Consider the following 16,807-nt stretch of genomic DNA (forward strand, 5'->3'; position numbering starts at 1 on the left):
GTCGCTGAAAAGACTGCATGAGGCTGAATGCATGAATAAACTGGCAGATCACCAGGGGCCAGATTACAGAAACGTTGCACCGATGAAAGTGCACGATTGCACGGTATTAGCACTAGGGCAAAGTTTGCCCTACTTTTAAAAGCATTTGGAAATATTAGAAAACCATTGCACCATGACAAGTGCATGTTGGCATGTTATAAGCATTAGGGCAAAAATTGTCCTAGTGCAAAAAAGATACATGTTCACTGTATTTTTTGCAGCAGGGCAAAGTTTGTCCTAGTGCTAATACGGAATGGTATTAGCACTAGGGCAAACTTTGCCCTGGTGCAAATATGCCTCGAAAATGTACCTTTTTCCCACTACCTCAATTTTTGCTTTGGTGCTTATACTTGGCCAAACTGTACTTGTCATGGTGCAATGATTTTCTAATATTTTTAAAGTGTTTTTCGAAAAAGGGCAATCTTTGCCCTAGTGCTAATACCGTGCAAACTTTGCACTTACACCAGTGCAAAGTTTCTGTAATCTGGCCCCAGGTCTGAGATTTAAACTGACTCCAGCTGCAACAGCACACGCCCACATTTTCCCTTGTTATGGCCACAAACTATTCCTTCTTCTTGCTCATTGTTAGCAAAGTGTTCTTTTGTATGGGTGAGAAATGGGGACCGGGCAGCCTAGGGACATAGTGATTTCACCAAAAGGTAAACAAGCACATCTGGGCCCAGATTACAGAAATTTTGCAACTGTGCAAGGGCAAAATTGCACGGTATTAGCACTAGGGCAAAGTTTGCCCTATTTTTAAAAACACTAGGACATATTATAAAACTATTGCACTATGACAAATGCACCTAGACATTGTATAAGCACCTGGGAAAGAATTGCCCTAGTGCAAGAAAGATACATTGTGGATGCGTTTTTACCATTCTGTATTAGCACTAGGCAAAACGTTGCCCTGTTGCAATAATGCAGTGAAAATCTATCTTTTTTGCCCAAAAGCAATTTTTGCCCTATGCCTACACCATGCCAAATTGCACTTGTCATGGTGCAATCGTTTCCCAATATGTCCCAGTGTTTTAAAAAATAGGGCAAACTTTGCCCTGGTGCTAATACCGTGCAACTTTGCACTTGCACCAGTGCAAAGTTTCTGTAATCTGGCCCCTTGTGTGCACACCTTATAATTGTGAAACTTGCATATAAATGGAGCTCTTGTACACAGAACAATGGGTCTAAAGAATTCCTAGTTGAAGGTACCGGTGATAAGAGTAAAGGTAAAATAAAATTTAAAATATGTATGCAAATCTAAACCTTGTAAAGTTTGTTCAGAATGCGGTGGCATTTCCATTGAATGTCATGGGAAGTCTCTAAACGATTATCGCCTAGATGCTCAAACCTTTTGCTGTGGAAGTGATGAGATGCAGACATTCAGGTGCCTTTTCCCACCCCCCTTTTCTCTGCATTGCTATGCACATCCCAAATTCAGAAATGGGATGCCCTTTGAAATGCTCACAAATGAGACACATTGTACTGTGCCGATTAGAAACAGGTGCAAGGTGAAGCACAATGCAGACTAGGGACTTTCATTGTTCATTTAGAGTGACAGAGTTGTTTTAAACACTTGACATACATGTGTGTTTCTATCGCCCAAACAGAGATAAACATGCTTTTATATTGTCATTTACATTTATATTTTGGTTACAAACACTCTTCCAGCACCCGGGTAGTTACTGGGGTCCTATCATACATTATTGTTGGAAGCACGCCTCAACACTAATATATGCAAGGGGCTGCATAGTGCATCTTTTGCACTGCCAATATCCCCCAAGAAATGCGCAGGTCACATTTGAGAATAAGGTGATGTGCGCATTCCTAAAACTAATGCAGATGATAAAAGCACATGTTCTGCATTATTTTCATTTGACTTTGTTTTTGAGAATAATTCCTACTAAGCCGAATTGAGGATCCTAAAATGTGATAACTAAAATTAAAATGTCAGGTTCTAGCAAGCCCGTATACCCAACAGCCCACTCTGCACAAGCAGGCCATTTTACACCTTCCGTCTCCACCTTTGCAAATATTACTGCAGCTGCTGCTCTTGAACCCTCCAAAGTCTTCCCCATGAAGGGGAGGAGGGACTCCCACTTGGTTCTTCTGCTACTAAAAGTGGGACGCATTATGGCCCTAGAAAACCTAAACTCCAAGCACCTGTAAGCCAGTACAAGGAGCCGCTGCTGAAGGGGCAATCTAGTCACTGCACATGTCACATAGACTTAAGGAACTTAGAAATCTAGATAAAGATTTTCCAAATATCAGAGAAAAACCAGAAAGAGTTTTAGGCTATCAAAATCATCTACAACCTATCATGGACAGGTATGACTCATCTTATTCCAGTCATTTTGCCAGCTGAATTACAAACAATGCCTTACTGAGCAAAGTAACTGGCCACACTGATCGCGCTCGTACACAAGTGTTTCAGAGCGCGACAAGGCAAGGGAGGGGAAACAGGGGAGAACAAAACAACGATCTTACTAGGCCCAGTGACATTGAGATTGTGCAAGTGCATGGGAAAGGGAAAGGGGAAAAGTGTATGGAAGGGGGAGAGTGGAAAGTGCAGAGCAGAGGATAAACAGATAAATAATAATAAATACAAATAAAATATATAATGGAGCAATAAACAGGGGTAGTGCAGCCAGCAAGTGGCAAGTGCTGTGTTTACGGCAGCAGAACTGGGTAAGTCTGATAAGTGCATAAAAAAAAGAAAATGGTGGGGTGGTGGACTGTATGGGTACAGATACAGTCCCCAGTGCAAGGGGTGGCCAGGAGGCATTGAAGAAGGGTGGCAGGGTGGGCAGGTACCTGGACCAAGGGGACAGAGGGTGGCCAGGTGCACAGTGCCAAGGGAGAGCAGATCTGCAAGGGAGAGGGGGAGCAAAGACAGAGCAAAGAGAAAGGTCTTGAGGTGCTTCCGGAACCAGAGATAGTTCTCCTCAAGTTTTAGAGTGGCAGGGAGGCTGTTCCAGAGGGAGGCCCTGGCCGAAGACAGAGATCTACCCCCGGCTTGTTTCTTTGAGAAACGACTGACCCTGAGTTAGAGGTAGAGGAGCAAAGGGCTCGAGAGGGGAGCTATTTACAGAGCGATAGCTGAAGGTATTTTGGACGCAGGCCTCAGAAAGCCTGTGGACAATGCAGAGGGTTTTACATTTAATCCTTGCATCCACTGGGAGCCAATGGAGAGATTTTAGAGCTGGAGAGATACGATCCCAGGGCTTGGGACCAAGGACAAGTCTTGCAGTCCTGTTCTGGATTAGTTGCAGAGGGGAAAGAGTAGAGGCAGGTAGATTTAGAAAGAGGCTGTTACAATGGTCCAACCTAGAGAGAATCAGAGCTTGGGAGACAGTGAGCTTCTTGGGGAAGGAGAGGAAAGGAAGAGTACCTGTGAGGAGGTGCAGTAACTAGATTGTTGGCAGTGATCCATGAGGTCTGCCTGAGAAAACCAATTGGAAAAAGAATAAATAACTGTAAACAGAACAAAAGTGAATCTCCACTCGATTTGTTAGAAAGGCTGAAAATCATATTCATGCATTGACAAGCCTACAGACACAACTCAGTAATCAGTAGAGCTCACCTTTGCACAAGGTTTGCAGCCTTAGGTAAAACAGCAACTGAAGGTAATTGTGTGTGTTGACATATGAAAGCCGTGTCTAGTGAGCCCCGAAAAAAGCGCTTGCCATTCCATCCAGGCCGAGCGGGTGACTGCAGTCTCAGATTCCAACCAGCATCCATCTGGTGAGACCCTCCTTGGGGCTTTTTGCGTGAGATGAACTTTGTTTGGTGCCACGTGTTCCCCGCTCCTTCTCCCTCCATTGTATTCCCTGCCGCTTGTTTCCCCTCCTACCCACCCAGCCACCACCCCTGGCCCTCCAGACCTCATAAACAACCTTTTCTGGGCAGCCCTGAGCCTGGCAGCCCCAGCAGCTAAGGACCCCTAGGCAAACGGCAGCTCCCACAGAGGCAGCTCCTGGCTGTGTTTGCACGTGTCCGCAGAGGAAGCCAGAGCCAGCCGTCAACCATCTGCAACTATGGCAGGTAAGTGAGGCCTGGGTTGGTTCAGAACCTCCCTTTACCCTGCAATCCTGACCATTTAGCAAACTCTCAAACTTAGATGTGCTTCTCTTGTGAATGATTTAAAATTGCATTGTGATACCTATGCCTTTTCCCCCACTATTCAGGACTCTCAAACTTAGGTGTGTTTTTCTCCTGTTTTAAAACATTGCATTGTGAAAGTATTTAAAATTGCATTGTGATACCTAGGCCTTTTCCCCTACTATTCAAGATTCTCAAACTTAGATGTGTTTTTCTCCTGTTGGAAAAAAACTGCATTGTGAAAGTATTCAAAATTGCATTGTGATACCTAGGCATTTTTCCCCACTATTCAGGACTCTCAAACTTAGGTGTGTTTTTCGCCTGTTTACATCTGTGTGGCTGTCTTCTTGTCCAATTGTTCAACTTGTCTCACCTGATTGCACCGTGACCTGTGTCCTTCCCTAGTCCTCTCTCCCTCTCCCTTCATCTTCTCTACTCACCCTACCTACTCTATGGTGCTCTCTGTCTCTCCTATTTTCTCTAACTGATCTCACAAAATCTGGTAGGAAGAAGTGTAAAAAGGACATCCTGGTCTCCAACCCAGACCTCCCTATTGCTGACACCAATACCAGTGCCACCTCCAGGCAAACGTTCATCAACATCCTCTTGGTCGTTCTTTCGGCAGACCTATGGACTGTGCATACGGTCGCTATGCTCTCTCCCTTCTCTTCCTCATCAATTAATGGTGGCACACAGTGGGAGGCCCTCCTGTCCTCCATCCACTCCTCTAAGGTCATCATTAATATTTATGTAAATAATATCGTCTTGGTCTAATGCCCTCAGGCCAACCTATTCCTCTTCGATAGACACTTCACGCGCCTCATCAATTTCCGTTCTCTCCTGCTGTCCCCTCTACCCTCTCCATGGCTTCCTCGCCTCCCTCTGCTGCCTCCTCCTTGGCTACCTTGCCCTCTCCTCCTTCTCTTTCTGCCCCCCCCTCAGGCTTCTTCTACACCTCCACAGGGTGTACCTCTGATTTGTACCCATCCCCACAAGTCTTTCAAGGGGGCGGCAACCGTCTCCATATTGCCACTCTAAACTCTCGCTCAGCTGTCAAACACTCCTCTGACATCTGACGTCTTCTGGAGGAACTTCACCTAGATATCCTCGGTCTCTCCGAGACATGATTCACTACAAGCTCTGTCACAAGCTCTGACACTCTCCTCCCTGATGGCTACAAGATCCTTTCTGTACCCAGGTCCAACTGCTCCGGAGGCGGTATAGCCCTAAACCTCCCTGAGTGGATTCCTGCTTCAGTCATTCCCACGCAAGCCTACTCCTCTTTGGAATGCATTGTCTTAAGGCTCTCTCCCACTCCTAGCCATTCCCTGACTGTGGCTACTATCTATCAGCCACCTGGTTAGATCTCCTCCTTCCTCTCTGACTGGGCGGACCTCTCCTCTTCCCTCCTGGTCTCGACGACTCAACTCCTCCTTCTTGGAAACTTCAACATCCACCTGGATGCTTCCTGTCCTTCCTCTGGACTCTTTCTCAACCTTTGCAACTCTCTCTCACTCTCTATTATCCCCTCTGGCCCAACTCATTCTGCAGCGCACACTCTGGATGTTCTCATCTCCTCAGACCTTCCCCTTTCCATCCCTCTCACTACTCCTCCTGGAGTGATCACTTTCTCATTTCCTCCCACCTCACCCTTTCTACCACTCAGGCCAAGCAAACTCGATCACTGCCACCCACCTTCTTAGTCATCCGACCCATGAAGCGCATGTCAGTTGAGGCTTTCGCCGCCACTTTCTCACCCCCCTCCTCCCCTTTGGCTGACTCACACCCTGACACAGCCCTTTCCATGCTCCTCTTTGCTATATCTGATACACGCGATGTACTTGACCCTCTCATGAGGATCCACCTGAAGCCCAAAGCCAAGTGCAACTCCTGGTACAACTCAGACCTTGACACCCTAAAGCACAAGTGCAGAGTGGCCGAGAGGAAACAGTGTGCTTCATGTATATCCTCTGACAAACTGGCCTACCGCCTGCTCCAAAGGCAATACCGGCCCTCTGTCCTCACCAAGAAGAGAGCTCACATCCAAGCCTGTGTCTCTGCGGCATCTAACAACTTGGCTGAACTTTTTAAAATCTGCAAGGAACTGGCCAATCCTGACGCAGTCTCTACCTCTCCTGTCCCTTCCCAGGCCCTATGCATGGCATTGGCTTCTCATTTCATCTCTAAAACTCAAGACATCCTGTCCTCTCTCTTCTCCTCTCCCCTTCCTCCCTCTACTCCCTGCTCTTCCTCTGGCCCTTTTTCGGCCACCTCGCCTCACTCCTTCTCTGCCTTTCCCCTGTTCTCCCCGGACAAGGTTTCTAGACAAGTCCGATCTATGAAAGTTCCTTCAAAACAGGTTAATCTCTGTTACTCCAAAACCATCAAGGACCACAGTGACTCCCTGGCTCCTGTCCTGGCCGACTTCTGCAACAACTCCTTCACCACTGGAATCTTCCCTTCCCCCTTGAAGCCCAATCTCCATCACACCTTTCCTGGGCAAACTCTTGGAAAAGCTGGCCATCTCCCAGCTCAATCTCCATACAGAATCTGTTGGCCTTCTCCATGATCATCTGTTTGGCTTCAGAGCTGCCAAAAGCATGGAAACTGCTCTCCTGAACATCCATGAAGACCTGCTCTCCAACTTTGATTCCAACACCCCCTGTGTCCTCATTTTACTTGATCTCTCTTCTGCCTTGGACACAGTCAACCATGCCATCCTGCTCATCCTTCTCTGTGATAACCTGGGATCGCTGGTCAGGTCCTGATGTGGCTGACTTCTTTCCTCTCTGATCGACCGTCCCAGGTTCAACTTGGGTCCTTCCTCTCCTCTATCTCTATCTCTACCTGTGGTGTTCCTCACGGGTCTAACCCCTCTCCCTCGATGTTCAACCAATACCTGGAACTTCTTGCCCACCGCAGTGCTGCGCTCTGCCCCAACTTCGAGTGCTATGTGGATGACACCCAGCTCATTTTCACGCTACCCTCAGCCTCCTCTTCTCCCTCCCTCATCTCTGACTGTCTGCCATCCAGGAGTGGTGTGCCGCCACTGATCTCTGCCTTAATGCCAGTAAGACTGAGATTCTCCTCATCAGCACACCCGCTCCCTCCTTTCCTGTCACTCTCTGGCCGGCATCTCTTGGAACGCTTCCTGCTCCCACCTGTGCAGCTAAAAACCTTGGGGTCATCTTCGATTTCAAACTCTCCTTCTCTCCTCACATCACTGACATCTCTAGGGAGTCACACTACCAGCTGCACCGCCTCAGAGATATTCCCCCAGAAGCTCACTGTCTCCAGAGCTCTGGTTCTCTCTAGGCTGGACTATTGCAACAGCCTTTTTCTAAATCTGCCTGCCCTCTGCAACTCATCCAGAACAGGAATGCGAGACTTGTCCTTGGCCTCAAGCCCTGGGATCATATCTCTCCAGGACTGGACTCTCTGCACTGGCTCCCAGTGGCTGTGAGGATTAACTTCAAACCCCTCTGCATTGTCCACAATGCCTTCAATTCTCTCTTCCTAAATATCTTCCTTCTCGAGCTCTTTTCTCATCTGTCTCCAACTCTCTAATGCTCAGTCGCTTCTCCAAGCAACGAGTTGGTGGTAGGTCTCTTTCTTCTGCTGGGGCCTCCCTCTGGAACAGCCTCCCTGCCTCCCTGAAACTTGAGGAGAATCATCTCCAGTTCCGGAAGCACCTCAAAACCTTTCTCTTTGCTTCTGCATTTTCTCCTCCTCTCCCCTGCTGACTTCCTGGCTGAATCCCAATCTGCACTGGTTACCTGGCCACCCTCTGATCTCGGGCCCAGGTCCCCTCCCTGCCAGCCATACACTGTGTTCCTGGCAACCCCTGCACTTGGGGACCGTTTTCTGTTTCCCTACAGTCCCACTACCAGCACTTGACACCTGTTGTCTGCACTTACCCTTGCACTTGCCACCTGTTGGCCGTACTTTTACTTATTGTTATTTATTCTTTTATCCCATGTACTGCACTGTCTTCTCCCTCTTCCCCCTGCACTCTCACCCTTACTCCTTCCCATGCATTTGAGCGATCTGAATGACACCTGGCCTAGTAGGATCGCTGTCTGCCTTCGCTCTGTGCCCCCTCCCTCGCCTCGTCACGCCTTGAAACACTTGTGTATAGGCGCGTTATAAATGCCATATCATATCATATCAGTAGCTGAACTTGTGACTCTAGCAAATCATTTTGTAGGTTTCCAAAAACACACAAGATTAATTAATTCAAGTCAGGGGGTGGGTCTCCGTCATGGGGAATGTATGAGAATAAAAAGCAGGCTAATGGGGCATTACTATCTATACTAACAAGCAGTGGTATATCATGTAACTAATGTAAACATGAGGGCCATTAGAAGTTTAAAATCCTCAATATACCACAACTGAAAATTACACTTCCATTCCCTAATCCACCACCATTTCCCAATCCAGATGCAACTACCTTTCCTCCACAAAATACTGGGAAAACTGCTCCAGGTTAAAATGCATACTAGGATAGCCTGGGAGATAGAAAGTTTCCCATGAACTCTTTAATTCTTGTGGATCAAGAAAGCCGTATGTGCAGTGCATGACAGATGGGAATTTTGTGTCTTATCTTGTAGTCACTAGAGCAGTCAGACTTTTCCACTGTTAATCTTTCTTCTACATCTGTTATATTAGTTGGTATTTATATTCAACCTATTCTACATTCCTGGGTCCTTTGCGTAGATACCTATATCTCTCTTCCTGGTTCCTTTGCGCATTGAGTGTCCTGAACTCACCGCAGTGGTTTTGGTGAAGGGACAAGTTACTGCATTTTTCTGCTACATTTCTATTGGTGACAAAGAGACAGGGGAAGTAAAATCAGCAGGAAATGGGTGTGGAGTAAGAGAGGTGGTGGTGGTATGGTGACCAGGCCCCCCTAAAAATGGCACTGTAAAATATGCTATCATTTCTACATCAGTGAAGTGTCATGATCCAAAGCGGACAACCACATGTCCCTCTTCTCCTGTGAGATGTTTAGCATAAACTAATCTGGACACCTAATTAAATGCTTTTTGAGGTCCCCTATGAAAACACAGACGTTATGGTTGTGACTCTTCAAGAGGGAGCACCTACACTGCTAGCCCCAATTCATCTAAACGCCAGCAATGATAATATTGATTTATTATAACAAGTTCCTGGTTGCCTCTGGTGTCAAAATGACAACAAAGGCTGCATGTGAGTTATTGCTCCATGCCCTACTGAAGGCGCCTCTGTAATCATTGAACTGCATCCTGAAGCATAAGAATGAATGGCAATATTAACTCACGGTTACAAAAGAGTCATTATCCTGACTTCTAGCCCATACAATACTTACAGTGCATGACAAGTAAAGAAACCCAGCAAAGACACCTATTGTTTTGTAGACGCCCTCCATGCTGTAAACTCGGTGGTGATGCCTTCTTTTCCAGTTTCCAAATCCGTGTTCTCTTCCACAGTCACTTATCTGTTTTATTATTGTTTGTTAGTGCTCTGCTTTCTTTTGCACGCCTATCAATCTAGAGTGTAAATATATGTTTGCCTTCAAATATTGAGTCTTAAAATGTCTAAAGTAGACTAGCACAGGGTTTCACAGAATCCCAAGCTTGTTTTTCCAAAATATCGAAAAAGGACCTGAATGACAGTGTCTGCTAGCCTCATCTCCTAACAAAGCCTGTGAGTCAGGCACTATAGTGTTTTTAACTGCCCTGCCCATAACACATTTCATAACCTCAAACAGAAGCTACAGTTTTGCAAGGCAAGATTACATTATTTGGGCCCTATAATTCTGCAGGCCCAGAATTACCACCTATTACACATATGCAATAATCCCTGGGAATGACTGGAGATTGTTGACAATATATATAAGGCTATGCTGTTCTTGTCAAACATTTAAACAATCCTACATACGTCTAAATGCACGTGTATCCTAACCCGGATACCCCAAAATAAAAAAGGCATTCACAAACATTAAGCATGCACTTTCCAGCACACCAGCATTGGCATTGACTGATTGCAAGGAGCACTTTACACTTTCCTTTTATTAATGAGATGGGTTAACTGTATATATTCAGAAACACCAGGATAAAGACTGCCAATTAGCATGTTATAGCACTGTGATAAAGTCTATTGCCACTTGATTCCACCCTATCTCCGGTCTGCAACAGCCGCTTTACAATAATAGTAATGTGCCCGGTTTGGGGTTTCCATTAACTGTTAGAGTGCCACAAAATGTCACTGTCTGGGTGCTTACCTTAAAGCCACAGCACCTGGACACTTACTGATATACTGTAAGTATAACCTACCTCTCATCTGCCTTTTAGCTAACATGTTTCCCTTGACTCTGACCTTCCTCTGTCCCTCTCGTTTTCTCGCTCCACTCTAGCACTACATTCATCATGGTCACATCCCTAACACAGATGGCAGTAGCGCCTACCTGCACTTAAACATGTCTAATGTTGATTGTCCTTAATCTATGTAAGTCTACCCATGTATTGTCCCTGGTGACTGCTCCATTTACTCCCCTCCACAACCTGGTCAGAATGTCACTGGAACTCACCCCCTTTTAGGAAACTCACTGCTTCCCATAAAATCTAATTTCTTATCTATTGTACACTATTGTGTGATCAAAAAAGCATTGTTCCTTCCTGTATATAAATAAAATATAAAATAAACAGTGAACTAATTCTACTTAGGCTTCCGATTGCCAACAATGGCAAATGGGCAAACACGTTGAAAAATCATATCTCACACTATCCTGCAGATGTTGTTCAATTGTGAACTTCACAAAAAAGTTTGGAAATAATGTTGTAAACCCTGTGATGGAACTATTCAGATCCCAGGTGGTTGTAACAGCACCTAGTGGTGCATAACTGTGGGGCCATAACAGAACTGGTTGTCTAAACAATACTGAACACACATTTCTGAAACAAATGAATCATTTTACCTATCCCCACACCCAATCAATTTGTACCTCTTGAAGTGGGCTTGAAAAGAATTGGTGAATTAACAAGGATTAAACCTCTGATGTATTGGACTGAGATTTGGTGCAACCAGAAGCTTGGTTGCTACACACCCTCTCGCGTGGCTTCCCTTCAGCGTGGCTTCTATCTCATTGCAGCAGTGAGCATTGCAACCAGGTTTTGGGGGAAGCCACATCTGTGCATTTTCAGATCTCTTCCCACTTTCATCATAAAGGCAGCACAATTAGTCTCTCGCCCCCGTCCCAGACCTTAAAGTCTTACCACCCACGGGTTATGGCATTAAATGTGATTAGGTGTGCTAGAGCTCTCCATGATGGGCCTTCATGGCACTAAATGGCCGTGAGCACTATTTTTTCAATATGACAGGTAATGTTGGTAGCCGACTGGAAACAATAGGTCAGCACAAGGCGTTGACCAATGTTACAAGGCCTACTTTTACATCCTAACATTCTGCATCAGTGCTCAGCAGTATAGCCAACATTCCACCTTTACTATGCTCATGCCATGGCTCCAAGAGCACTGCTACATTGTTTTCATGTCCAGATATTTAAAGTCAATATTTTCTCAATTTGATTATGTAATTTGTTTATTTATTTGTATTTACTTATTGCAATCAGTTTAATTGTGGCTGTTCTTTTGAAGTCTATTATATGCTTTCATAGATTAATGATGGAGTGGTAGTTGCTGAGGTCATCAGAGTCTGTGTTGGTTTCTTGAGCAGCTGGAGGATTTGTCCTGTCTTGAGGTTTGAGAGGAAGGTGACTTGAGTTATGGAGCTGCTGATGATTATCAGGTAAGGGATGAGTGCTTCCGTCGGGAGTATAGAAGCAGGTAGGATGTCATCTGTGTGGTCTGAAGGTAGTTGTAATTTTACAAGATGCAATGCGTAGTGTGTTGTCAGCTGTGGCATTGGTGTCTATGTGTTGGGTGTTCATTCTGATCTTGTTAATGAAGATAGAGGTGATGGCGGTGGAGTTTTCAACTAAGTATGCCATGGGTGGTTTGGGCACAGGGTTGCTGCAAAGCTTTATAGCTTTTAAGAGCTCTCTGCTTTGATTGTTAGCCTGGGCTATGATGTTTTGGTAGTAGTTATCCTTGGAAGTGGTGATCAGTTGTCTTTGATCAGCGCATGGTTGGATACGCTGCAGGATTTTCGTCCAAGTCTTTTCATGTTTTCTGATAGTTCTTTTGTTGAAATTGAGTTCTTTATGCAAAGGTGTGGAAGGTTTAGGCTTCAGGGTGTGTTGTTTTACTGGGGCATGGCATTTTATGTTGGCTGTGAGGGTGGTGTTGAATTCTTGGAGAAGCAATTCATTGTACTGGTTCATCGGCGGTAGATAAACCCATGTGAAGTGGAGGCTGATGGTGTCTTCTGTGAGAGCCTCCACTGGGAAGTTCTTGAATTATCTGATGGCTTGTCTGCTGGGTTTCCCATGGGTGTGCTTGACTGTGCAGATGTGACTAATGTCAAAGGGGATTGCCAGATGGTCCAACCAGTCGAGCAAGATTGGAGATCTGTGATGAAGAGTGTGCATGGCAGTGAAGACATGTTTAAGGATATTACTCTTTTGTGTGCTTTGCGAGGTTCAGTGCGTCAAGTGGGCAGTGGAAATCTTAATTCATGGACTTGGTTGCTCGGTTGCCAAGGATGTTGTTGGTGTGCGTCACAGTCCTGGTGATGACATAGTCCATGAAATCTTTGATGAAGGAAGTGTTGGGTTTAGGTGATTTGTAGTCCATTGGGGCAAGCAGGAAGTAGCAGAAAATATTTTCTAAACATTTGATGGTGGTGCCCTCCATTTTGGCGCATGGACAGTGTGTGTTTTGAATGATGGTGAGACCTCTGCCCATCTTCTTTGGCCAGTTTTGTTGTACAATTCTGTAGACATTGGGGATGAGGTGTGCTCATCTAGGATGTGGGTGGAGTTGGTTTGAATCCTTAATATTAACAGAACTCACTGCATGGGCAAACAATTCTCGAATACTAAAGCCAAATCAAATTGGCTTTCGTAAAGGGGTAGGGACCACCACAGCAGGATTCATTATAAACAATCTCCCGAAAAGGATTTGGGAAAAACGAATCCCAGATAGATATGCAGTCTTGATCGACCTGTCGATGGCTTTTGACAAAGTCGATTGAGGCTTGCTTTGGTTGAAATTGGAAAGCTGGGGAATCCCGTCTAATTTGCTGGCTTTTCTGATATACCTGCATTCTGACCTAACGCTCCGTGTTAGACTGGGTCAGCGGGACAATATGCCACGCAAGAGAATGCACCCAGGGTTGCTGAGTGGAAGACAGCCGTAAAGGAAGGTGGAGGTGTGTGAGGCCTGAATATGATGAAAGTGGCATGCCGAGGACGTGTGGCAGGCGGTATTGTACAAAATGTCCTATTCCCAAAAGTTCGACCCCCAAAAATCTGATCCCCAATTTTCCGCATATGTGGGGGGTAAGGGGAATAAAAAAGGGATAGGGGTAAAGTGGGGGATGTGGGGGGTCTCCCCCACATATATATTTGCACAAAATTGGGGGAAAAATTGACTTTTGGGGGTCGAACTTTTCGGTTCTGTAAAATCACATAGATCCGTGGCAGGCAGCTACAAAGGAGGGCGTGATGGGCAGGAAAAGAGCTGCGTCACATAGGAGAGGGTGGTGGGGAATGTGCTGCTGAATCATCAGTGGGAAAACATGCAGGGGAGCAGGCGGCCAGACAGTATAAGCACATGCAAGACTGACCTACCACTCGCCAAACCAGGAAGGAATATTCATATCCAATGCCTACAAGGAACTAGTGACTGACACGTGTGGGGAATCCTCGGTGTTAAAAGACTCGAGTAAATAAAGCATGACGTTACCACCCAGTATGCCACTCTCCCCCACCCCCCAGAATGGGGCACTGTTGCTATTAGCGCTCCAGGATAAATCTTCAGTGTGCTAAGTGTCTTCTTTCATGTGAGAAAAACCATCTGTGGGGTCACGTAGAAAGAACAAAACCACGCACAAGATGGGCACCATATAAATAGAGGCTGGAGCTCGCTGCAGAGTCCCTCCCACATTTCCATGATGTGCACAGGGCAGTGCCCCTGAGAAACATGGGGTTAAAGGTATCAGGGGCCAGTGAGGCAGTATAGGTTGCATGGCATTGAAAGTAAGGTGTGTGGTTCAGTAAGCACTGTGTTGTATTGATGCAAGTGTGGGGGAGTTAGATAGATACAGTGGGGATGGGGGTGTGATCAAGGTACCATGGGAAGCTCAGCATGTGGGTGGTTTTTGGGGCATGTGCAGGGCTGTTAGAAGCAGGGGATAACAGTTTGGTGAGGGGCTGTGGTCAGCACAGAATGTGGGAGGCAGAGGGTGGGTGAGAGCAATTCTCAGCTTGCACCTAACGCTTGCTTGCCTCGCTGGATAATATCTGAGTTCTACCCAGGGTGCCAATGTTCCATTTTATTGTAGTTTAATATGATCACATCCTCAGTAAAACACAATGGCCCTCATTACGACCCTGGCGGAAAGGGGTTTACGCTGGCGTAAACCATGGCGCCCCTTTCCGCCTGACTACGAGTTCCCGTAGTGCCATGGTGATTTTTACGCCTGCTTTTTGCAGGCGGAAAAATCCATGGCGCTACGGGACTTGTTGTTAATTACGCCACCGTAATTTACGGTGGCGTAATTAACGCCTTCCCCACTCCCATTATACCCTATGGGGCAAAAATGGGAATGGGGAAGGGTAAATGGGGATTGGGGACTTACCGCCCCGCCAAGGTCGGAATGGGGCGGTAAGTCCGCCAACCACCATGGCGGAGTTGGCAGCTTTGCGCCATGGACCATGGTGCAAATTGCACCATGGTTCTCCGCCAGGGTCGTAATGAGGCCCAATAAGATTAGTTATTTCTTTTGGTGAAAGACCCTGTGGTCTTTTGCATGCAATAAAGAAAAAGCTCCTCTCCACTTGATACCACTCCTGCGAACCAGTCAATTGAATGACAAGCTATTATATAAAGTGCAATATCCATTCATCTTGCAGCGAAGCATGATTCTAGTACATCTAAAAAACTCTACTCAAGCAACTCTCTCAGCCCATTTGATCCTGCTAATTTGTACCCTTTCTCATTGCTGGAGTTCATTGCTAATGCAGTTGTTGAATCCTTGCGTTTCCTGGATTCCCACTCTATACAGATATGTCTAGAGCGGGGAATTGAGTTAGTGCTTGTGACGCACTGAGTGGCCTTCACAAGGCTACAAATGGTTACAGCATTACAGGTCTTATGATATCTGTCTTTGACTTTTGAGACTATGCACCACTGTTGATCTGCATTAAGGCAGATGGAGTCTTCAGGATGACACTGGCCTGGTTTGGCTGACTTCTGACAGGCCGTGCCAAGCCTGTCCTGATTCCCCACACTTAGTCTAGTCGCTTTTCATGAACAGGTCCTTCACAGAAGTTTGCTTCCCCCAATTTTACTAAACCATAATGTTCAACCACTTGTCCAATTTAACCACTCGTTGGACCTCGCATTCAGCTGCCTGTAAACAGCTATATGTGTTGTCAGACAAGAATTTCTACTAATTGGCTATTGTTCACTGTTGCTACTAATTGGCGGCCATCGTTCACTGGATCGCTGAACATTTATTGAAGCTCAGCTCGGATAAAAACAATTTATTGATTGTTGGCACAGATGAGAACATCAGGAACTATTTTTTTCTATCCATCAATGTATCCGTTTCTTTCCATCAATAAAGAGTTAATATCCAAGTGCAGGTCTATGGGTGAAGAGTTGGACCTATGCTACAAAAGTGATAGCACTCTTTTTTAACCACTTTGCATATAAATTCGGTATTTAGCATTTGTTTCACCATCTACACATTCTTTCGATTATTTTACTCTACAAGTTAGCTTTATTTATTTATTCAAATAATGAGATATAGTTCAAATGAACTGTCCGCATATTAAGATATTAAGACAACGATAAATGGATCACAACATCTGATAAGCATAAACTGCAACACAGCTGCATTACTAGTAAAAAGTGCAATCAGTTAATACGCACATTTCCACAACAGCAGATTGCAGAGGTAACGACTACCCTTTCATCCAGCCAAAAAGGTGGGTACCAACAAGCTACCTTTTGATATCCTCACCGGAGATCACACACCTGGGTCTCACACCAAATCCATGTATTCACAAAACATCAATCTTTTAACAAATATAAAGAGATGGCAGGTTCAATTTTAGCAAAAATAACTCATATATTTATTATATTTTCTAATAAAACAGACCATTTGGTCACATTTGCAAAACTCATTGTACATAAAAAACACAAATAAAAGAGACAATTGATCTATAATTTGAATCTTGTGTTGCATTCGCATAATGCTTAATAATCAACAATAGTGGTGTGACACAAAGACATTGGGGATTGGGGATTGTTTAGCAAAATTAGATCAGGCTATTTCAAAGTCACCAATGTGTTACTAACACCACTATTGTTGATTATTAAGCATCCCAACTCGGTCGGCTGGAGAAAGGAAGCTTCTGCTAAATCCACTCCAATATCCGACAGAAAAAGATAATAATGGTGCCAGGACCTGGCATAGGCCCTTTGAAGCTTGGATTGGAATAGACATATTGTCCCGCTGACCCAGTCTAACACGCAGCGTTAGGTCAGAATGTAGGTATATC

Source organism: Ambystoma mexicanum, chromosome 6q, assembly GCF_040938575.1.
Source record: "Ambystoma mexicanum isolate Mex_15411 chromosome 6q, UKY_AmexF1_1, whole genome shotgun sequence".
Classification (NCBI taxonomy): Eukaryota; Metazoa; Chordata; class Amphibia; order Caudata; family Ambystomatidae; genus Ambystoma; species Ambystoma mexicanum.